Raw genomic sequence first — 23,712 nt, forward strand, 5'->3', positions numbered from 1 at the left:
CTTCAAATCATAGTTGCACACCTCATGTAGCCTCATTGCTTTTAAAATATTTTTGAGGCTAGTGGTTGTATTAGTTTGGGATCTATCGCATCCCACCACTGTCCCAGGCTATGTTTGGAATATTTATTTATTGCACAGAATAGGTCAACTTTTGTACTATGGGGGATAGTAGATTGACATAAGCTAGTGCTTTTGTTGTTCGTTAGGGCTACTCATCTTGTTGACTGACGAAAAGTAAATGTGGACAGTTCTTCCAACATCAACAATATGCGCCTCGGAATTTGATAAGGAAGCACGTAGTTGCGTCCCCGATGTGTCTGTCTTCACTTGTAGCCTGTGAGAAGGATCCGATCACGTGACGGGCCTTGGCTAATAAGAATTTAGATATCTGAGAGAGCCATGTGAGTGAGAGGTGCTTTGGAGCACGCAGCTGGGAGAAGTGAATTATAATTATTATATTCAGCCCACAACAGCCACTGGGCGCAAAAGGCATGGATTTTTGGGGGGCATTACGGCCACACAAAGGGGATGCTGCCGGGAAATTTGAGGCATTAACAAGTGCTTGTCAAATTGTGAATGAGAGAATGATGAAGGGTGTGCAGCCTGCGTTAAAAAACAAAACAAAGCAGAGCTCATGCCTTTCATCCAACTTTAGAGTCGCATCATGCATCCTTAGAATGTATTAAAAATCCAAAATATTGCCCAATGTTTGTATCTCAAATAAAGTTGCATAAATAACTCTAAATTAAGTATATAGGAGGACCTGTTTCTTTGTTAACTGCACAATACAGAATAGCCGCATGTGCGCACTCCCTCAAATCGTTTGGAGAAAATATCCTTTCTATCATTTTCAGCTATGTTCAATTGTATTCTTCACACTATACAATAATTGAAAATAATGCCACGGAATTCTACGCAAATCTTGTCTGCCAAATGAACTAGTTTATCCCACAGCCATATGGAATGGCCAGATTAGGGCCTAACATCGGAACAACTCAGACTATTATATTCTGTTCTTCTGAAATAGGCTACATTTTCTTCATATGATGTTTATTCGGATCTGTCTAAAATAAATAATACATTTATTGTGATGGTGTAGGCTATATTGCATGGATTTGTTAGACTTTTAAAATGTAGATGTTTCAAAGGTCTGCGTCCGTGGAAGCCAGGAAATGCTAATTGTGTTTATGTTAATTAACGGTCAATAATCATGCGCATCGGTTTCTCTGTCTCTTTTTTTATGTAAAAAAACAAATAAAGTTTACACCCTCCAAGTACAATTTCTGGGAAGCCAACATGTCTACATCATTTGGATTTATTTTATCCTTGTGTGAAGTGGCACGGAGAATTCCCAAATGTGTCATTCTTTATTAAACCGCTCTCTCAACAAAAATGTTCAGCCTCCTTCCACATCTCCATATTATTTCTTCTACTATTTTTATTTCCCCAAGATGTTGTGTTTCCATTTCCCACCCAACTCTGTGCTTTCTGTGCATTCCATCTGCTCAGACGCACAACTTCTGGGATTGTAAACATGACTCGTAGATTGATCGCACACTAATTATTGTCCTTTTTAATTACCAGCAAGAGTATTCAGCATGTATTCCCATACCTGAATGAAGTTCTTCAGTCCCTGATACTGTTACGGGGTGATACAACAAATGAAATGTGAACTAGCAAAATAAAAGAGAAGAAGCACCTGCATTGGAGACAATTATATATTTATTTGTATTATAATTTCATTCACTTCTCTTTGACCTGCACTGTTGGAGCTCCAGTAGTGGCGTGTGGATCAAATCACTGGGGAAGCCAAGATAGGGGGAAAAAGCAATATTACAACCTATGTGTTGTGATAATTGCATTGTTTGCTCCATAACCTGTTAGTTCAAAGGCCTTACCACCATGATATACAGTGCCTTCGGAAAGTACTGTATTCAGACTCCTTGACTTTTTCCACATTTTGTTACGTTACAGCCTTATTCTAAAATGTATTAAATAACTAAAAAATCCTCAGCAATTTACACACAATACTCCATAATGACAAAACAAAAACAGGTTTTTATACATTTTTGCAAGTGTATTAAAAATAACAAATTTAACAAAAATAACAAAGTGCATTAAAAATACCTTATTTACATACAGTAGGGAGAACAATTATTTGATACACTGACGATTTTGCAGGTTTTCCTACTTACAAAACATGTAGAGGTCTGTAATTTTTCATCATAGGTACACTTCAACTGTGAGAGATGGAATCTAAATCAAAAATCCACAAAATCACATTGTATGATTTTTAAGGAATGAATTTGCATTTTATTGCATGACATAAGTATTTGATATATCAGATAAGCAGAACTCAATATTTGGTACAGAGATCATACAGAGATCATACGTTTCCTGTAGTTCTTGACCAGGTTTGCACACACTTCGGGGCTGTCGCTGGGCAATACGGACTTTCAGCTCCCTCCAAAGATGTTCTATTGGGTTCAGGTCTGGAGACTGGCTAGGCCATTCCAGGACCTTGAGATGCTTCTTACGGAGCCACTCCTTAGATGCCCTGGCTGTGTGTTTCGGGTCGTTGTCATGCTGGAAGACCCAGCCACGACCCATCTTCAATGCTCTTACTGAGGGAAGGAGGTTGTTGGCCATCCTCCCCTCAATACGGTGCAGTCATCCTGTCCCCTTTGCAGAAAAGCATCCCCAAAGAATGATGTTTCCACCTCCATGCTTCACGGTTGGGATGGTGTTCTTGGAGTTGTACTCATCCTTCTTCTTCCTCCAAACACGGTGAGCACAAAGCTCTATTTTTGTCTCATCAGACCACATGACCTTCTCCCATTCCTCCTCTGGATCATCCAGATGGTCATTGGCAAACTTCAGATGGGCCTGGACATGGGCTGGCTTGAGCAGGGGGACCTTGCGTGCGCTGCAGGATTTTAATCCATGACGGCGTAGTGTGTTACTAATGGTTTTCTTTGAGACTGTGGTCCCAGCTCTCGTCAGGTCATTGACTGGGGCGGCAGGGTAGCCTAGTGGTTAGAGCGCTGGACTAGTAACCGGAAGGTTGCGAGTTCAAATCCCCGAGCTGACAAGGTACAAAATCTGTTGTTCTGACCAGGTCCTGCCGTGTAGTTCTGGGCTGATCCCTCACCTTCCTCATGGTCATTGATGTCCCCATGAGGTGAGATCTTGCATGGTGCCCCAGACTGAGGATGATTGACTGTCATCTTGAACTTCTTCCATTTTCTAATAATTGCGCCAACAGTTGTTGCCTTCTCACCAAGCTGCTTGCCTATTTTCCTGTAGCCCAGCCTTGTGCAGGTCTAAAATGTTATCCCTGATGTCCTCTGGTCTGATGTCTTGGCCATTGTGGAGAGGTTGGAGTCTGTTTGATTGAGTGTGTGGACAGGTGTCTTTTATACGAGTTCAAACAGTTGCAGTTAATACAGGTAATGAGTGGAGAAAAACTAGAGCCGGAATTCTTACTGGTTGTCAAATAGGTGATCAAATACTTACTTAACCTCTCTAAGGTATGTGGGACGCTAGTGTCCCATCTGGCCAACATCCGGTGAGATTGCAGAGCGCCAAATTCAAATACAGAAATGCTCATTATAAAAATTCAAAAAACATATTTTACATAGGTTTAAAGATTAACTTCTTGTTAATCCAACCACGGTGTCAGATTTATCAAATGCTTTTCGGCGAAAGCATACCTAGCCCAGAACATAGTCCAGTTGACAAATTATTACAAACAGTAACCAGCCAAACAGAAGTGTTACAAAACTCAGAAATAGAGATAAAATTAATCCCTTACCTTTGATGATCTTCATATCATGGCAATCATTAGACATTAATTTACTCAATAAATGTTCCTTTTGTTCGATAAAAAGTCTCTTTATATCCAAAAACCTGTTTTGTTCGCGTGTTTTCTTCAGTAATCCACAGGCTCAAATGCAGTCAAATGCAGGCAGACAAAAAAATCTAAATTGTATCCATAAAGTTTATAGAAACATGTCAAACGATGTTATATTCAATCCTCAGGTTGTTTTTAGCCTAAATTATCTATAATATTTCAACCAGACAATAACGCCGTCAATATAAAAGGTAAGCAAGAAATGCACTCTCTCGGGATTGCGCATGAAAAAGCTCTGCGAAACGGTAGGGTCCACTCATTCAGACTGGTCTTATTCCTTCATTTATAAGAATACAAGCCTGAAACAATTTCTAAAGACTGTTGACATCTAGTGGAAGGCATAGGAACTGCAAATTGAGTCCTAAGTCAATGGATACTGCAATGGCATTGAATAGAAAACTACAAAACCAAAAGAAACCTACTTCCTGAATGGATTTTTCTCAGGTTTTGCCTGTCAAATCAATTCTGTTATACTCACAGACATTATTTGAACAGTTTTAGAAACTTTAGAGTGTTTTCTATCCAACTCTACCAGTTATATGCATATGATATCATCTGAGCCTGAGTAGCAGGCCGTTTAATTTGGGCGTGCTTTTCAATCCAAATTTCCGAATGCTGCACCCTACCTTAGAGAGGTTAACAGTGCATGTCAGAGCAAAAACCAAGCCATGAGGTCGAAGGAATTGTCCGCACCGCTCCGAGACAGGATTGTGTCGAGGCACAGATCTGGGGAAGGGTACAAAAAACCGGAAGCCACTCCTCAGTAAAAGGCACATGACAGCCCACTTGGGGTTTGACAAAAGTCAATTTAAGAAACAATATTCTCTGGTCTGATGAAACCAAGATTGAACATTTTGGCCTGAATGACAAGCATCACGTATGGAGGAAACCTGGCACCATCCTTACGGTGAATCATGGTGGTGGCAGCATCATGCTATGGGGATGTTTTTCAATGGCAGGGACTGCAAGACAAGTCAGGATTGAAGCAAAGATGAAAAGAGCAAAGTACAGAGAGATCCTTGATGAAAACCTGCTCCAGAGTGCTCAGGACCTCAGATCGGAGACGAAGGTTCACCTTCCAACATGACAACGACCCTAAGCACACAGCCAAGACAACACAGGAGTGGCTTCCGGACAAGTCTCTGAATGTCCTTGAGTGGCCCAGCCAGAGCCCAGACTTGAACTCAATCGAACATCTCTGGAGAGAAAATAGCTGTGCAGCTACACACCCATTCCGACCTGACAGAGCTTGAGAGGATCTGCAGAGAAGAATGGGAGAAACTCTCCAAATACAGGTGTGCCAAGCTTGTAGTGTCATACACAAGAAGATTCAATGCTGTAATTGCTGGGAAAGGTTCTTCAACAAAGTACTCAGTAAAGGTCTGAATACTTATGTAAATGTGATATTTTATTTATTTATTTTTATATTCATTTTCAAAAACGTTTTTTTGCTTTGTCATTATGGAGTATTGTGGAAAAGGTCTGAATACTTATGTAAATGTGATATTTCAGTTTTTATTTGTAATACATTTGCAAAAATGTCTAAAAACCTGTTTTTGCTTTGTCATTATGGGGTATTGTGTGTAGATTTATGAGGAGGAGAAAAAAACAATTGAATCAATTTTAGAAAAAGGCTGTAACATAACAAAATGTTGGAAAAGTCAAGGGGTCTGAATACTGTACTTTCCGAAGGCACTGTAGGCCTATGGCCGAGACAATAAGAAGACACAGTGGGAGAATAAACAGTGGGAGAATACACCTTTGTTTCATCACGATACCAGAGAGCAGCAAGTCCACAAAACATATTGTATGTAACAAAGAGTTACCTGACCTACAGCATTGTCAATCAAGTTAACGTTTGCAACATTTTCAAATTACTAAATAATTATTGATTTTGAACCACGGAGAGTTACCGCAAGTCACAAAGAAAACAGGAGCTGCCTCCACTATTCCATCACCATTTCAACTTCAACATCATCAAATCACCTGTGCTTAGTCTAATACAGTAAAAACTAAAAGATTCCAAAAGCAATTTAGTCCAATCAACGACTTAAATGTAAATGTAAATGATAAGCTAAATATGATGTGGCTGTCCATGGTACTGATTTGTGTGTAAAGTGCGTGCAAGTAGAAAAAGCATGTTGACTCACCCTACTTAGAGAAACACCAATGCCATCCTCCTCTCTTTCATTCCACCGAAACGGTCTATGACTCTGTCATACAGTAGGCTACACACTTTTAGTTTTTGTTGTCCTGGCTAAGATTCTTGCTCGCTAGCCTAACTTCCTTTCATGGGCAATGATGAGCCAGCTAGTTAACATTAGCCTACTATCGACACTTAGCTACATATTGAACTTCCATCCTCTCAGGTCAGGGGCAAAATGTATGAATTTATGGTTGGATCAGAATTGCTGTTATAGTCATTGGCCAGTACGGATAATTAAGTAAAACCACGTGTCCAAATCCCTATCTCCATCCAGGTCATGGATCCCTCTGGAACTTTCACTGCGGACACCTGGCCCCTTTTCCCACGGATTGTATTTGTATATATGTTGTTATGCAGGTGAATGAGGACCCAAAAGCGACTTGGCGAAAACAGAGTTTTTAATCCAGTAAAGTTACTTTACAAACAAAAGGCATAATACTACTCGTAATGACGAGAACAGACTGGAGACTTGATCAAGAACTGCAGGTTGCCTCGGGAAGGCACTTGAACGTAGCAGACTCAGACACCTGCTCACCACGCAGCATCTGAGGGAAACACGACACGACAGGGCAATACATAGACACAGCACGGTGAACAATAGACAAGGATCCGACAGGACAGGAACGGAAAACAAGGGAAGAAATAGGGATTCTAATCAGGGGAAAAGATAAGGAACAGGTGTGGGAAGACTAAATGATGATTAGGGGAATAGGAACAGCTGGGAGCAGGAACGGAACGATAGAGAGAGGAGAGAGAGGGAGGGGGAGAGAGAGGGATAGAAAAAGGGAACGAACCTAATAAGACCAGCAGGGGGAAACGAACAGAAGGGAAAGCATAATGACAAGACAATCTAAGACAAAACATGACAGTACCCCCCACTCACCGAGCGCCTCCTGGCGCACTCGAGGAGGAATCCTGGCGGCAACGGAGGAAATCATCAATAAGTGAACGGTCCAGCACGTCCCGAGACGGAACCCAACTCCTCTCCTCAGGACCGTAACCCTCCCAATCCACTAAGTATTGGTGACCCCGTCCCCGAGAACGCATGTCCATGATCTTACGTACCTTGTAAATAGGTGCGCTCTCGACAAGGACGGGAGGGGGAGGGAAGACGAACGGGGGTGCGAAGAAAGGGCTTGACACAGGAGACATGGAAGACAGGATGGACGCGACGAAGATGTCGCGGAAGAAGCAGTCGCACAGCGACAGGATTGACGACCTGGGAGACACGGAACGGACCAATGAACCGCGGAGTCAACTTACGAGAAGCTGTCGTAAGAGGAAGGTTGCGAGTGGAAAGCCACACTCTCTGGCCGCAACAATACCTTGGACTCTTAATCCTGCGTTTATTGGCGGCTCTCACAGTCTGTGCCCTGTAACGGCAAAGTGCAGACCTCACCCTCCTCCAGGTGCGCTCACAACGTTGGACAAACGCTTGAGCGGAGGGAACGCTGGACTCGGCAAGCTGGGATGAGAACAGAGGAGGCTGGTAACCCAGACTACTCTGAAACAAAGATAACCCGGTAGCAGACGAAGGAAGCGAGTTGTGAGCGTATTCTGCCCAGGGGAGCTGTTCTGCCCAAGACGCAGGGTTTCTGAAAGAAAGGCTGCGTAGTATGCGACCAATCGTCTGATTGGCCCTCTCTGCTTGACCGTTAGACTGGGGATGAAACCCGGAAGAGAGACTGACGGACGCACCAATCAAACGACAGAACTCCCTCCAAAACTGTGACGTGAATTGCGGGCCTCTGTCTGAAACGGCGTCTAACGGGAGGCCATGAATTCTGAACACATTCTCGATGATGATTTGTGCCGTCTCCTTAGCGGAAGGAAGTTTAGCGAGGGGAATGAAATGTGCCGCCTTAGAGAACCTATCGACAACCGTAAGAATCACAGTCTTCCCCGCAGACAAAGGCAGACCGGTAATGAAGTCTAGGGCGATGTGAGACCATGGTCGAGAAGGAATGGGGAGCGGTCTGAGACGACCGGCAGGAGGAGAGTTACCCGACTTAGTCTGCGCGCAGTCCGAACAAGCAGCCACGAAACGGCGCGTGTCACGCTCCTGAGTCGGCCACCAAAAGCGCTGGCGAATAGACGCAAGAGTGCCTCGAACACCGGGATGACCAGCTAACTTGGCAGAGTGAGCCCACTGAAGAACAGCCAGACGAGTGGAAACAGGAACGAAAAGGAGGTTACTAGGACAAGCGCGCGGCGACGCAGTGTGCGTGAGTGCTTGCTTAACCTGTCTTTCAATTCCCCAGACTGTCAACCCGACAACACGCCCATAAGGAAGAATCCCCTCGGGATCAGTAGAAGCCACAGAAGAACTAAACAGACGGGATAAGGCATCAGGCTTGGTGTTTTTGCTACCCGGACGGTAAGAAATCACAAACTCGAAACGAGCGAAAAACAACGCCCAACGAGCTTGACGGGCATTAAGTCGTTTGGCAGAACGGATGTACTCAAGGTTCTTATGGTCTGTCCAAACGACAAAAGGAACGGTCGCCCCCTCCAACCACTGTCGCCATTCGCCTAGGGCTAAGCGGATGGCGAGCAGTTCACGGTTACCCACATCATAGTTGCGCTCAGATGGCGACAGGCGATGAGAAAAATAAGCGCAAGGATGAACCTTATCGTCAGACTGGAAGCGCTGGGATAGAATGGCTCCCACGCCTACCTCTGAAGCGTCAACCTCGACAATGAATTGTCTAGTGACGTCAGGAGTAACGAGGATAGGAGCGGACGTAAAACGTTCTTTTAGAAGATCAAAAGCTCCCTGGGCGGAACCGGACCACTTAAAACACGTCTTGACAGAAGTAAGAGCTGTGAGAGGGGCAGCAACTTGACCGAAATTACGAATGAAACGCCGATAGAAATTAGCGAAACCTAAAAAGCGCTGCAACTCGACACGTGACCTTGGAACGGGCCAATCACTGACAGCTTGGACCTTAGCGGAATCCATCTGAATGCCTTCAGCGGAAATAACGGAACCGAGAAAAGTAACGGAGGAGACATGAAAAGAGCACTTCTCAGCCTTTACGTAGAGACAATTCTCTAAAAGGCGCTGTAGAACACGTCGAACGTGCTGAACATGAATCTCGAGTGACGGTGAAAAAATCAGGATATCGTCAAGATAGACAAAAACAAAGATGTTCAGCATGTCTCTCAGAACATCATTAACTAATGCCTGAAAAACAGCTGGCGCATTGGCGAGACCAAACGGCAGAACCCGGTACTCAAAATGCCCTAACGGAGTGTTAAACGCCGTTTTCCACTCGTCCCCCTCTCTGATGCGCACGAGATGGTAAGCGTTACGAAGGTCCAACTTAGTAAAGCACCTGGCTCCCTGCAGAATCTCGAAGGCTGATGACATAAGGGGAAGCGGATAACGATTCTTAACCGTTATGTCATTCAGCCCTCGATAATCCACGCAGGGGCGCAGAGTACCGTCCTTCTTCTTAACAAAAAAGAACCCCGCCCCGGCCGGAGAGGAAGAAGGCACTATGGTACCGGCGTCAAGAGACACAGATAAATAATCCTCGAGAGCCTTACGTTCGGGAGCCGACAGAGAGTATAGTCTACCCCGAGGAGGAGTGGTCCCCGGAAGGAGATCAATACTACAATCATACGACCGGTGAGGAGGAAGGGAGTTGGCTCGGGACCGACTGAAGACCGTGCGCAGATCATGATACTCCTCCGGCACTCCTGTCAAATCGCCAGGTTCCTCCTGAGAAGTGGGGACAGAAGAAATGGGAGGGATGGCAGACATTAAACACTTCACATGACAAGAAACGTTCCAGGATAGGATAGAATTACTAGACCAATTAATAGAAGGATTATGACATACTAGCCAGGGATGACCCAAAACAACAGGTGTAAAAGGTGAACGAAAAATCAAAAAAGAAATAGTCTCACTGTGGTTACCAGATACTGTGAGAGTTAAAGTTAGTGTCTCAAATCTGATACTGTGAAGATGACTACCATCTAAGGCAAACATGGGCGTAGGCTTGTCTAACTGTCTGAAAGGAATGTCATGTTTCCGAGCCCATGCTTCGTCCATGAAACAACCCTCAGCCCCAGAGTCAATCAAGGCACTGCATGTAGCACCCGAACCGGTCCAGCGTAGATGGACCGACATAGTAGTACAGGATCTAGATGAAGAGACCTGAGTAGTAGCGCTCACCAGTAGCCCTCCGCTTACTGATGAGCTCTGGCCTTTTACTGGACATGAATTGACAAAATGTCCATCAAATCCGCAATAGAGGCACAGGCGGTTGGTGATCCTCCGTTCCCTCTCCTTGGTCGAGATGCGAATACCTCCCAGCTGCATGGGCTCAGTCTCTGAGCCAGAGGAGGGAGATGGTTGCGATGCGGAGCAGGGAAACACCGTTGACGCGAGCTCTCTTCCACGAGCTTGGTGACGAAGATCTACCCGTCGTTCTATGCGGATGGCGAGAGCAATCAAAGAGTCCACACTGGAAGGAACCTCCCGAGAGAGAATCTCATCTTTGACCACTGCGTGGAGTCCCTCCAGAAAACGAGCGAGCAGCGCCGGCTCGTTCCAGTCACTAGAGGCAGCAAGAGTGCGAAACTCTATAGAGTAATCCGTTATGGATCGATCACCTTGGCATAGGGAAGCCAGGGCCCTAGAAGCCTCCCTACCAAAAACTGAACGGTCAAAAACCCGAATCATCTCCTCTTTAAAGTTCTGGTAATTGTTAGAACAATCAGCCCTTGCCTCCCAGATAGCTGTGCCCCACTCTCGAGCCCGGCCAGTAAGGAGTGAAATGACGTAAGCAACCCGAGCTCTCTCGCTAGAGTATGTGTTGGGTTGGAGAGAGAACACAATATCACACTGGGTGAGAAAGGAGCGGCACTCCGTGGGCTGCCCGGAGTAGCAAGGTGGGTTATTAACCCTAGGTTCCGGAGGCTCGGCAGGCCAGGAAGTAACAGGTGGCACGAGACGAAGACTCTGGAACTGTCCAGAGAGGTCGGAAACCTGAGCGGCCAGGTTCTCCACGGCATGGCGAGCAGCAGACAATTCCTGCTCGTGTCTGCCGAGCATGGCTCCTTGGATCTCGACGGCAGTGTTACGAGCATCTGTAGTCGCTGGGTCCATTCCTAGGTCGGATCCTTCTGTTATGCAGGTGAATGAGGACCCAAAAGCGACTTGGCGAAAACAGAGTTTTTAATCCAGTAAAGTTACTTTACAAACAAAAGGCATAATACTACTCGTAATGACGAGAACAGACTGGAGACTTGATCAAGAACTGCAGGTTGCCTCGGGAAGGCACTTGAACGTAGCAGACTCAGACACCTGCTCACCACGCAGCATCTGAGGGAAACACGACACGACAGGGCAATACATAGACACAGCACGGTGAACAATAGACAAGGATCCGACAGGACAGGAACGGAAAACAAGGGAAGAAATAGGGACTCTAATCAGGGGAAAAGATAAGGAACAGGTGTGGGAAGACTAAATGATGATTAGGGGAATAGGAACAGCTGGGAGCAGGAACGGAACGATAGAGAGAGGAGAGAGAGGGAGGGGGAGAGAGAGGGATAGAAAAAGGGAACGAACCTAATAAGACCAGCAGGGGGAAACGAACAGAAGGGAAAGCATAATGACAAGACAATCTAAGACAAAACATGACATATGTGCCCTTTGTTCGCCATGGTGCTGTCGATTATTGTTACAATGTCCGTTGGTGCGTGTGAGCACCTGTGCTGTATGTTTTGGGATTTCGTGCCCTTGTGGATTGCGCAGATGATTAGGGGTTTCGTCCCATAATGGTGTGAAGCCTAATCCAAACTGGCTTCCCTTGATACTTTGTTTTGGTGCTCCAGGAACATTCACAGTTGAGCTCACTCAGTTTCCCTTGCATTCAATGCACCCGGCAGCAACAATATCATAGTCTTTTTGACCAGACAGCACCAGATAGATAGGCTACACATACTGAGGCAGAGGGACGCTATTTTGATCTCTTGGATGCTTTCTCTGCTGAGATACATATTCAGCCTCTTGCCAATTGCAAGAAAATGATTAAACACAGAGAGACGAAGATAAATGATTTATGTTTTTTTCTTAGTACATTTTTTGGGGAGGCCTGGCTTCTCTTGGCATCCATGAATACATGCCACTGTGGAGCTTGGCGTTTAAGAATTTCACTGTACCTTGCAAATACAGTGAGCTCCAAAGGTATTGGGACATTGACACATTTTGTTGAAATGATTAATGATACCGGCTATGGGGTTAAAGTGCAGACTGTCAGCTTTAATTTGAGGGTATTTTCATCCATATCGGGTGAACCATTTAGAATATTTTTGTACATAGTCCCCCCATTTTAGGGGACCAAAAGTATTGTGACAAATTTGCTTATGTGTATTAAAGTGGATGCAACCATGATTACAGATAAACCTGAATGAATTGTGAATATTGATGAGTGAGAAAGTTACAGAGGCACAAATACCATACCCCACAAAAATGCTAACCTCCCCTATTATTGTAATGGTGAGAGTCCAGCATGTCTTAGGTGTATGATATTTGTGCATCTGCAACTTTCTCACTCATCATTATTCACAATTCAATCAGGATTATCTGCAATCATTTTAGCATCCACATCAATGTAGAAGTGTTTAGAAACATAATTGATATTCTTATTTACAATAAAAGTGAATCCAAAATGACACAATGCATTATTTACCATTCATTTGTATTGGGCACAAAATAATCGGAAACACAAACAGCAAATGCATCCAACAAATGTGTTGAGTCACACGCTTCATGTAGTCATTGCGTGCAATTAATATGGGACCAAATACTAAACTTTTTGCTCATTTAAAGCTGCAATGCGGTATGTAACTTTTTGGTGACCCAGCCAAATTCACATAGAAATGTGAATTATAGGTCTGTCATTCTCATTGAAAGCAAGTATAAAAAGCAGTAGATCTGTTCTATGTAACCCTAACCCTTTTCTACACCAGCTTCAAACAGCTGAAAATACAATATTTGTGGTTATTGAAAATATATTTCACAGCGGTATAGATGGTACAATGAGTGGTTGTTTTGTCACATAAACTGAAATTAGGCAAACTATTACAATTTTAGCAACCAGGAAATGACGAAGGGATTCATGCATGTTGCACCTTTACTACACATACAGTATAAGTGAATTTGTCCCAATACTTTTGGTCCCCTAAAATGGGGGGGGGGGGGGCTATGTACAAAAAGTGTTGTAATTTCTAAACGGTTCACCCAATATGGATGAAAATATCCTCAAATTCAAGCTGTCAGTCTGCACTTCAACCTCATAGTTATTGTATAATTTCAAATCCAAAGTGCTGGAGTACAGAGCCAAAACAACAAATAATATGTCAAGGTCTGTATACTTTTGGAGCTGTGCATATGACTAATAAAATCACCTATCATCTATAGCATTATTAATTATGCATACACATTCATAAAACATTTAATCTACAACCGCAATAAACACATTTAGGGATACTCATTAATTGACCCTTGACCCTAATTCAGTTCTATGGATTGAACTTTTCAGTGTTAAGATGACTTGACATGTCACGCCTGCTCCTGCTCTTTTTTATTTTATTTTACCTTTATTTAAGTAGGCCAGTCAGTTAAGAACAAATTCTTATTTACAATGACAGCCTCCCGGGAAACAAGGGGTTAACTGCCTTGTTCAGGGGCAGAAGGACAGATTTTTACCTTGTCAGTTCGGGGTTTCGATCCAGCAACCTTTCAGTTACTGGCCCAATGCGCTAACCACTAGGCTACGTGCCGCTTCCTGCTTCCTCTTCCCCCCCTGGCGCATGAGGGTGCCGGGCTACTCCAGCGTTACGCCCTCCTGCCACCATCATTACGCACACATACTTCCCTAGTCATGCTTATATGTGTCTGTCCCCCAGCTTATATGTGTCTGTTCCCCAGCTTATATGTGTCTGTCCCCCAGCTTATATGTGTCTGTCCCCCAGCTTATATGTGTCTGTTCCCCAGCTTATATGTGTCTGTCCCCCAGCTTATATGTGTCTGTCCCCCAGCTTATATGTGTCTGTCCCCCAGCTTATATGTGTCTGTTCCCAGCTTATATGTGTCTGTCCCCCAGCTTATATGTGTCTGTCCCCCAGCTTATATGTGTCTGTCCCCCAGCTTATATGTGTCTGTCCCCCAGCTTATATGTGTCTGTCCCCCAGCTTATATGTGTCTGTTCCCCAGCTTATATGTGTCTGTCCCCCAGCTTATATGTGTCTGTCCCCCAGCTTATATGTGTCTGTCCCCCAGCTTATATGTGTCTGTCCCCCAGCTTATATGTGTCTGTCCCCCAGTTTATATGTGTCTGTCCCCCAGCTTATATGTGTCTGTCCCCCAGCTTATATGTGTCTGTCCCCCAGCTTATATGTGTCTGTCCCCCAGCTTATATGTGTCTGTCCCCCAGTTTATATGTGTCTGTCCCCCAGCTTATATGTGTCTGTCCCCCAGCTTATATGTGTCTGTCCCCCAGCTTATATGTGTCTGTCCCCCAGCTTATATGTGTCTGTCCCCCAGCTTATATGTGTCTGTCCCCCAGCTTATATGTGTCTGTCCCCCAGCTTATATGTGTCTGTCCCCCAGCTTATATGTGTCTGTCCCCCAGCTTATATGTGTCTGTCCCCCAGCTTATATGTGTCTGTCCCCCAGCTTATATGTGTCTGTCCCCCAGCTTATATGTGTCTGTCCCCCAGCTTATATGTGTCTGTCCCCCAGCTCTGTTCCCCGCTTCCGCATTAACGTTCGGATGTTCTTTTGTTATCCGTGTGCTGACGCAGTTCCTGTCTTGTTCCTTATTAAATGTTTGACTCCCCGTACCTGTTTCTCGACTCCAGCATCGGTCCTTACATGACATGGTTGTCAGAGCTGCTATTTAACGGAATTACACTGTGGTTGGTGGAGGTTGTACACTGTGTTTGCTAGTAGGGGATCATTGGTCATTGCCTCTGGTAAATACCAGGTAACTTGATCTGCACTCCATCGATGAGGGGTCAGTTAGATTCCAATTGCTCAAATAATGAGGGTTAGGGTGGACCATTGTATATGTTATACCTGTTCTTAGATCATTGATCAGTCACCATGTCAACATGATGTCATTGATTCTCTTCCAGGTCACAGAAGAAGGTCAGTCGGTGTTCAGTGTTCAGCGTGTGTGGGGTTACCACCAGAGTCCAACACTCTTATGACTACTACTGTATATAGCCCTGAGAGGGATTGCAATGTAGTTGAAGTGAGAGACTGTGATGAACTGTTCCCCTCTGCTCTAATAGCTCCAGCCCCTGTCAAGCCCTGCTCATGTAGATGGGTGGCAGGCAGTGTGTGACTATGGCTTCAGGCTCCTGTGCCTCATTCCTAAAGTGATGTATTCAGTTACTGCAGTGTGTGTGATTATATATCACCCATTCATCCTCCCTCCGCCAGCCACAAATCAAAGAGTGGTTCTTCGCCATTGAATGAATCACAGTCCATAAGGCATATGAAGGGGCTGCATGCTTCTATATGATTTCAGAGAGGAAGAGGCCAAGCGAGAAGTTTCACTCTCGCCAAAATCTGAACAAAATAAGCCCAATGTGTTTCTATGGGCTTATTTTGGACCTAAGCTTGTCACCTGTCTTCCCGCCTTTTGAACAACGACTCCCATTGTTAGCATCTCATCATTATACACAGATCTCTGATGATATCCTCTCTGCTTCCATCTGTAAATATGCCTGTTTGTTTTTAGCCCACAGGGTATTTTGAGTGGCTGTACTTCTTGTCTCGGTCCCTGTCTCCCTGCCTGCCTCTTTCCTTGTGTGTGAGAGAGACTCAGAGGATTTGGAGGGAGGGGAAGCAGGAGGAGTCAGGGTCAAGCATATGGACTCTCTGGGTCAACTTTCAAAATGGGTCATCTGATGGACTAGCAGTGACAGAATGATGGAAAAAGGTTCTTGCAGCCTGCTAAGCTTCTCTTCTAATTGGCCTTTATGAATATTTAATGAAATCAAGATGAAATTCAATCATGGTTTTTAACTGCTGAATCGGAGAGTGGTGTGTCGGCCAGGGCAGAGGCAGGGGAAGGCTGGTACGTTATTAGATTTCTCTGGTCTACTGTGGAAGGAGGACTGCAGGAGTGCAGGTGGCAGAGTTACACTATTGGTCTGAGGGGAGCCGGCGCTCTCTCTCTGAAGGATTTCATATTTTATTTGTTTCTTTGTTGTTTTTAACCAAGGGCTCCTGGTCACGCAATAGCATCCCCGGACCTGAGATTTTTACACAGTCCTACAGTTTTTAATTGCATGCATACCGAGTGATAGATACATTTTTGCTACACTGGCAGCCATTTAAAATAGATCCAGATCAATAATTACCTGTGACACCTTTTAATGTTGTTTGTACTAATACAGGTAATAATGAGGTGAAATTGGTAGGATTATTTTTCATTATACACTCTCAAAACAAGTGTACACACTGAAAGAAAATAAACCAATCAAGACTGCCATTGTTTGCAATTGTATGGTTAATATTGATTAATATATATTCATCTTAAATTACACAAATCCCCCACAGCTATTTCTAGAATACTCTGCAGCTACATGTCAGTCCCATATTCATGAAAATATATACAGATATGGATCAACCAGAGATGAAAATACAGAGCCAATAAAACAATAGCCAGTATATTTTATGTTTTAGCTTTTGTGCATGTAAATGACTTGTTATTGCCAATGATAAAATTGATGTGGAGCATCTAGCAGAATATCCAGTATTCAATCATGTAATATAACAGGCACTCACAGTATTGACCTGTGAGTGTGAAGGCAAAAACCCAGGAGACGATTAGCTCACTATTACCTCACTCCTGTTTCTCCCTTTGGAAGATGAGTAAGAGACAGAGAGGCTTCCCTAACTTGATCTTGTGGTGTGTTAGTGCATCATGATGTGGCAAGCTGGCTACAGACTGGGGCGTGGGGGAGTTGAGCGTGTGGCGAGGGGGAGAGATTGTGGGGGAGGCAGTGTGGTTACTCACAGTAGGGGGGAGTTTGATTTGATCTGCTCCTGGTCACGCAACAGAACTCTCAGAGAGAAAGAGATGGGGGCTGGTGGAGAGGTGAGTCAGATTATTGACACCCCCCTCCCCCTCTGTCTCCTTCCACATCTCCCAGTCCAGACCCTGGTAAGCAGGCGTCAGACGGAAAGATCCTGGGGGACACCAGCAAGGACATTAAGTCCCTGAGCAGGGAAGGAAGCAGACGGTTTAAATAGCTCCCTGCTAATTTCCTTTACTTCAACTGGACAGAGACAGGGTTCACCAGGGTCAATAATAACTGTTCCAAAATCAGGTGATAGTTTTGCTTCATGCATTTACTCCCCTTGTGGATGTTCCACAATATTATTTCCTTGGTAATATAACCTTACCTTAGTTTAATTATATTTGCACTATATCCATCTATATGTTTAAATTGATAACTGGGAAGGGGTGGAAGGTGAAACCTGCTGTAATTGTATAATATTGACCTTTCATTGAATCTGAAATTAACTACAAAATGGTGGGTGGATTTGAAATACTCCCCCTTTCTTCACTCACATAATAATAATCAGCAAATATGAAAAGTCAATTCAGGGGGAAATATTGCAAATGGGTTCGGGTAGATTGTGCATGAATATTTAATTTAGTCATAAAAGTGAGGTTTAGTAAAAAATGAATGGTTTTACAGACGGCTGTGGTCTCTCCCTAGATTGTTGCTGTGGAGGGAGCGCTCTCCTCTCCTGTCTGCTGGCCTGCTCTGTTAATTAAAGCTGTGCTGCTCATCACTTGCACCAGATTACACCTACATTGGACAGGGGGAGAATCGGACAGATCAAATGAATGACTTTTGGAAATAAAGTTTCAGGTGCCCGTTTTTATTTGCTGATGCTTAAGGTGAATCCTGTTCAACAAAACAGAGTGAAATAAGCCAATCACTCAGTCAAGCCAGTCTATAATTGTTTAGCCATTAGTTTTATATAGACTGAGTGTACAAAACATTAGGAACACCTTTCTAATATTGAGTTGCACCCCCTTTTGCCCTCAGAACAGAATCAATACGTTGGGGCATGGACTCTACAAGGTGTCAAGCGTTCCACAGGGATGCTGGTCCATGTTGATTCCAATGCTTCCCACAGTTGTGTCAAGTTGACTGGATGTCCTTTGGGTAATGTACCATTCTTGATACACTCAGTGGCGTTGCAGTTCTTGATACACTCAAACCGGTGTGGCTGGCACCTACGACCATACCCCGTTCAAAGGCACTTCAATATTTTGTCTTGCCCATTCACCCTCTGAATGGCACACATATACAATCCAAGATGGAGTAGCAGTCGGACGTGTGTTTGTCTTTGTCTTATCCCGTGTAAATAGTCGTTTTTTGGTATATATTTAAATCTCACTTTCTATCTATGAACTAAATCTACTTTCCTACACCCCGCCTCACCCAATGTGGTACGGATCTGCTGTTTTTATTCCTTATAACCGGAATCTCCATCAGGAATTAACTAGCTACTAGTCTTTGTTAGCCACTGCTAGCGGTCTTCACCTTTAGCTCAGACACCAGCCAGCTTTAGCCCGGACAATACCTGCCAGTCTTCACAGCACGCGATAGCAACCCAGAGCATATCGGACTGCTTCTCTCTACCACATCCCCGGATTCCTGCCGCTCTGGATCATTACACCGGATCATTGAAGCTAGCTAGCTGCAAACGAGTGGCTACTGTTAGCTAATGCCTCTGTCCCAAAGCAAGCACCAGTTAGCCTTGAGCTAGCCTCGAGCTAGGCCTATATACCAGCTAATTCTAGGGCTACAATACCTCTTTTGCCAATTGGTCTGGACCCTTTATTGTCGGCACGGAGCCCCGCCGATCCATCACGACTGGTCTGCTGACGTAATTGCCCGATGTGATCTCAACAGGTTATTCCGTTACGATGTTCCTGAAGAACCATCTGCTAGCCGCAGCCCCCTAGCTTTCTGAATGCTGTGTTCCACGCTCGCCTGGTGTAGTAGTGACTACCGACCGGCCCCCTGACTCACCTATTGCTGTTCATTGGACCCTATGATCACTCGGCTACACAGCTGTTTCAATAACACGGTACCTCATTTTGTTTATCTGTCGGTCCCCAGCCTCGAACTCAGGCCTTTTATGTACCTAACTGACCCGCTCTACCCATTCATCACCATTTACTCGTTGTTGTCTTAGCTTTCCCAATCAACACCTGTGATTGCTTTATGCCTCTCTCTAATGTCAATATGCCTTGTCTACTGCTGTCTTGGCTAGTTCTTATTGTTTTATTTCACTGTAGAGCCCTCAGTCCCGCTCAACAGGCCTTAGATAGCTCTTTTGTCCCACCCCACACACATGCGGAGACCTCACCTGGCTTAACTGGTGCCTCCAGAGATGAAACCTCTCTCAACGTCACTAGGTTTACCTCCACTGTACTCACATCCTACTATACCCTTGTCTGTACATTATGCCCTGAATCTATTCTACCATGCACAGAAATCAGCTCCTTTCATTCTCTGTTTCCAACGCATTAGACAACCAGTTCTTATAGCCTATAGCGGTACCCTTATACTATTCCTCCTCTGTTCCTCTGGTGATGTAGAGGTTAACTCAGGCCCTGTAGCCCTCAGGTCCACTCCTATTCCCCAGGCTGTCACGCCCTGGCCATAGAGAGGTTTTTATTCTCTATTTTGGTTAGGCCAGGGTGTGACTAGGGTGGGCATTCAAGTTTCTTTATTTCTATGTTGGTGTGGTTCCCAATCAGAGGCAGCTGTCTATCGTTGTCTCAGATTGGGGATCATATATAAGTTGTCCTTTTTCATTTGGGTTTTGTGGGTAGTTGTTTTCTGTTTAGTGTCTGCACCTGACAGGACTGTTTCTGTTTTCCCTCTTTGTTATTTTGTTTGAGTGTTTTGAGTATGAATTTATCATGAACACTTACCACGCTGTGTTTTGGTACACTCCTTCATACGATGATCGTTACACAGGCACTATCATTTGTTGACTTCTGTAACCGTAAAAGCCTTGGTTTCACATATGTTAAAATCAGAAGCCTCCTCTCTAAGTATGTTTTATTCACTGCTTTAGCACACTCTGCCAACTCTGATGTCCTAGCCGTGTCTGAATCCTGGCTTAGGAAGGCCACTAATAATTCTGAAATTTCCATCCCCAACTACACCATTTTCTGCCAAGATAGAACTGCCAAAGGGGGCGGAGTTGCACTCTACTGCAGAGATAATCTGCAGAGTTCTGTCATGCTATCCAGGTCTGTGCCCAAACAGTTCGAGCTTCTACTTTTAAAAATCCACCTTTCCAGAAACAAGTCTCTTACTGTTGCCGCTTCATATATACCCCCCTCAGCCCCCAGTTGTGCCCTGTGAATTGTTTGCCCCCCATTTATCTTCAGAGTTCGTACTGTTAGGTGACCTAAACTGGGATATGCTTAACACGCCTGCCGTCCTACAACCTAAGCTAGATGCCCTCAATCTCACACAAATTATCAAGGAACCTACCAGGTACAACCCTAAATCCATAAACATGGGCACCCTCATAGATATCATCCTGACCAACTTGCCCTCTAAATACACCTCTGCTGTCTTCAACCAGGATCTCAGCGATCACTGCCTCATTGCCTGCGTCCGTAATGGGTCCGTGGTCAAACGACCACCCCTCATCACTGTTAAACGCTCTCTAAAACACTTCAGCGAGCAGGCATTTCTAATCTACCTGGCCGGGTATCCTGGAAGGATATTGACCTATTCCCGTCAGCAGAGGATGCCTGGTTATTCTTTAAAAGTGCTTTCCTCACAATCTTAAATAAGCATGCCCATTCAGAAAATGTAGAACGAAGAACAGATATAGCCCTTGGTTCACTCCAGACTTGACTGCCCTTGACCAGCACATAAATCCTGTGGCGTACGGCATACTGCATTAGCATCGAATAGCCCCCGCGATATGCAACTTTTCAGGGAAGTTAGGAACCAATATACACAGTCAGTTAGGAAAGCAAAGGCTAGCTTTTTCAAACAGAAATTTGCATCCTGTAGCACAAACTCCAAAAATGTTTTGGGACACTGTAAAATCCATGGAGAATAAGAGCACCTCCTCCCAGCTGCCCACTACACTAGGAAACACACTGTCACCACCGATAAATCTAATCGATCATTTCAATAAGCATTTTTCTACAGCTGGCCATGCTTTCCACCTGGCTACTCCTACTCCGGTCAACAGCTCTGCACCCCCGCACAGCAACTTCCCTTCCCTATATCAATGATGTTGCTCTTGCTGCTGGTGATTCTTGGATCCACCTCTATGCAGACGTCACCATCATGTATACTTCTGGCCCTTCTTTGGACACTGTGTTAACAAACCTCCAGATGAGCTTCAATGCCATACAACACTCCTTCCGTTGCCACCAACTTAAATGCAAGTAAAACTAAATGCATGCTCTTCAACCGATCGCTGCCCACACCTGCCCGCCCGTCCGTCTGACGTAGAATATGTGGACAACTGCAAATACCTAGGTGTCTGGATAGACTGTAAACTCTCCTTCCAGACTCACATTAAGGATGTCCAATCCAAAATTAACTCTAGAATCGGCTTCCTATTTCGCAACAAAGCTTCCTTCACTTATGCTGCTAAACATACCCTCGTAAAACTGACTATCCTACCGATCCTTGACTTCGGCGATGTCATTTACGAAATAGCCTCCAACACTACTCAGCAAATTGGATGTAGTCTATCACAGTGCCATCCGTTTTGTCACCAAAGCCCCATATACTACCCACCACTGCGACCTGTATGCTCTCGTTGGCTGGCCCTCGATTCATATTCGTCGCCAAACCCACTGGCTCCAGGTCATTTATAAGTCTTTGCTAGGTAAAGCCCCGCCTTATTTCAGCTCACTGGTCACCATAGAAACACCCACCCGTAGCACTTGCACCAGCAGGTATATTTAACTGGTCATCCCCAAAGCCAACTCCTCTTTTGGCTGACGTTCTTTCCAGTTCTCTGCTGCCAACGACTCGAACGAATTGCAAAAATCACTGAAGCCTTTTATCTCCCTCACTAACTTTAAGCCTCAATTGTCAGAGCAGCTTACTGATCATTGCACCTGTACACAGCCCATCTGTAAATGGCCCACCCATATACCTCATCCCCATATTATTATTTATTTTTTGCACCCCAGTATCTCTACTTGCACATCATCATCTGCACATCTATCACTCCAGTGTTAATGCTAAATTGTAATTATTTCGCCTCTGTGGCCTATTTATTGTCGGTGATGTGTACGCCGAGGAACTCACCTTCTCCACTATGGTCCCGTCGATGTGGATAGTGGCGTTCTCTCGAGGACCTAGTTGCACAGGGCAGGGTTCAGACCCAGGGCCCGAGCTTATTAATGATGAGCTTGGAGGGTACTATGGTGTTAAATGCCGAGCTGTAGTCAATGAACAGCATTCTTACATAGGTATTCCTCTTGTCCAGATGGGATAGGGCAGTGTGCAGTGTGGTGGTGATTGCATCGTCTGTGGATCTATTGGGGCGGAATGCAAATTGAAGTGGGTCTAGGGTGTCAAGTAAGGTAGAGGTGATCTGATCCTTAACTAGCCTCTCAAAGCACTTCATGATGACAGAAGTGAGTGCTACGAGGCGATAGCCTTTGCTTTCTACAGGTACAGGACATCTTGAAGCAAGTGGGGACAGCAGACTGGGATAGGAAGAGATTGAATATGTTCATAAACACTCCAGCCAGCTGGTCTGTGCATGCTCTGAGGATGCGGCTATGGATACCATCTGGGCCGGCAGTCTTGCGAAGGTTAACACGTTTAAATGTCTTACTCATGTCGGCCACGGAGAACGAGAGCCCACAGTCCATGGGAGCGGGCTGCTTCGGTGGCAGTGTGTTATTCTCAAAACGGGCAAAGAAGGTGTTTAACTTGTTCGGGAGCAAGACGACATGGCTGGTCTTCCCTTTGTAATCCATGATAGTCTGTAGACCCTGCCACATACGTCTTGTGTCTGAGCCCTTGAATTGCTACTCCACTTTTAGTACTGACAGGTGTGCCTTGTTAAAATTTAATTTGTGGAATTTCTTTCCTTCTTAATGCGTTTGAGCCAGTCAGTTGTTTTTTGACAAGGTAAGGGTGGTATACAGAAGATAGCCCTATTTGGTAAAAGACCAAGTCCATATTATGGCAAGAACAGCTCAAATAAGCAAAGAGAAATGAAAGTCCAACAATACTTTAACGTCGTTCGGATCAGTAGGACGGTAGCGTCCCACCTCGACAACATCCGATGAAATTGCAGAGCACCAAATTCAAATTAAATTACTATAAATATTTAACTTTCATAAAATCACAAGTGCACTACATCAAAATAAAGCTTAACTTGTTGTTAATCCAGCCACCATTTCAAAAAGGCTTTACGGTGAAAGCAAACCATGAGATTATCTGAGGACAGCGCCCAGCACTCAAATGCATAACAAATCATTTTCAACCAGGGAGTTAATATATAATATATAATACTAATATA

At 44.6% G+C, this 23,712-nt stretch overlaps 1 protein-coding gene across 2 annotated transcripts in view; it reads left to right on the forward strand.

The window, feature by feature from the left end:
* The window catches only part of agbl4 (AGBL carboxypeptidase 4), a 430,345-nt gene that overhangs the window by 255,198 nt on the left and 151,435 nt on the right, over positions 1 to 23,712 (forward strand). The window lies entirely within an intron of this gene.

Source organism: Oncorhynchus gorbuscha, linkage group LG15, assembly GCF_021184085.1.
Source record: "Oncorhynchus gorbuscha isolate QuinsamMale2020 ecotype Even-year linkage group LG15, OgorEven_v1.0, whole genome shotgun sequence".
Taxonomy (NCBI): domain Eukaryota; kingdom Metazoa; phylum Chordata; class Actinopteri; order Salmoniformes; family Salmonidae; genus Oncorhynchus; species Oncorhynchus gorbuscha.